The following is a 1,240-nucleotide window of genomic DNA, read 5'->3' on the forward strand; positions in this document are numbered from 1 at the left end:
AGGCCATGTCAGGGCAGCCGGGAGGCCCAGGAAGAAAACGTGGTTTCATGGGCCAGGCCCAGGGTCCCCAGGCTGTGTGCAGCCTAGGGACTTGGTGTCCTATGTCCCAGCCACTCCAGCCATGGCTGAAAGGGGCCAACATACAGCTCAGGCTGTGGCTTCAGGGAGTGGAAGCCCTAAGCCTTGGCAGCTTCCACATGGTGTTAAGCCTGCAGATGCACAGAAGTCAAGAAGTGAGATTTGGAAACCTCCACCTAGTTTTCAGAAGATGTATGGAAATGCCTGGATGCCCAAGCAAAAGTTTGCTACAGGGGAGGGACCCTCATGGAGAACCTCTGCTAGGGCAGTGCAGAAGGGAAATGTGGTATCAGAGCCCCCACACAGAGTCCCTACTGGGGCACTGCCTAGTGGAGCTGTGAGATGAGGGACACCGTCCTCCAGACCCCAGAATGGTAGATCCACCAACAGCTTGCACCATGTGCCTGGAAAAGCTGCAGGCACTCAACACCAGCCGTGAAAGCAGCCAGGAGGGAGGCTGTACCCTGCAAAGACATAGGGGCAGAGCTGCTCAAGACCATGAGAACCCACTTCTTGCAACAGCATGACCTGGATGTGAGACCTGGAGTCAAAGGAGATTATTTTGCAACTTTAAAATTTGACTGCCCTGCTGGATTTCGGACTTGCACGGGCCCTGTAACCCCTTTATTTTGGCCAATTTCTCCCATTTGGAATGGCTGTACCCCTGTTGTATCTAGGAAGTAACTAGCTTGCTTTTGATTTTACAGGCTAATAGGTGGAAGGGACTTGCCTTGTCTCAGATGAGACTTTGTACTGTGGACTTTGGGTTAATGCTGAAAAGTGTTAAGACTTTGGGGGACTGTTAGGAAGGCGTGATTGGTTTTGAAATGTGAGGACATGAGATTTGGAGGGGCCAGGGGCAGAATGATATGATTTGGCTGTGTCCCCACCCAAATCTCAGCTTGAAATTGTATCTCCCAGAATTCCCACGTGTTGTGGGAGGGACCCAGGGGGAGGTAATTGAATCATCGGGGCCAGTCTTTCCTGTGCTATTCTCGTGATAGTGAATAAATTTCACAAGATCTGATGGTTTATCAGGGGTTTCTGCTTTTGCTTCTTCCTCATTTTCTCTTGCCGACACGTAAGAAGCACCTTTCGCCTCCCGCCATGATCCTGAGGCCTCCCCAGCCATGTGGAACTGTAAGTCCAAGTACTCTTTTTC

The sequence above is a fragment of the Rhinopithecus bieti genome, unplaced genomic scaffold (assembly GCF_001698545.2).
Source record: "Rhinopithecus bieti isolate Rb0 unplaced genomic scaffold, ASM169854v2 scaffold_61117, whole genome shotgun sequence".
NCBI lineage: Eukaryota > Metazoa > Chordata > Mammalia > Primates > Cercopithecidae > Rhinopithecus > Rhinopithecus bieti.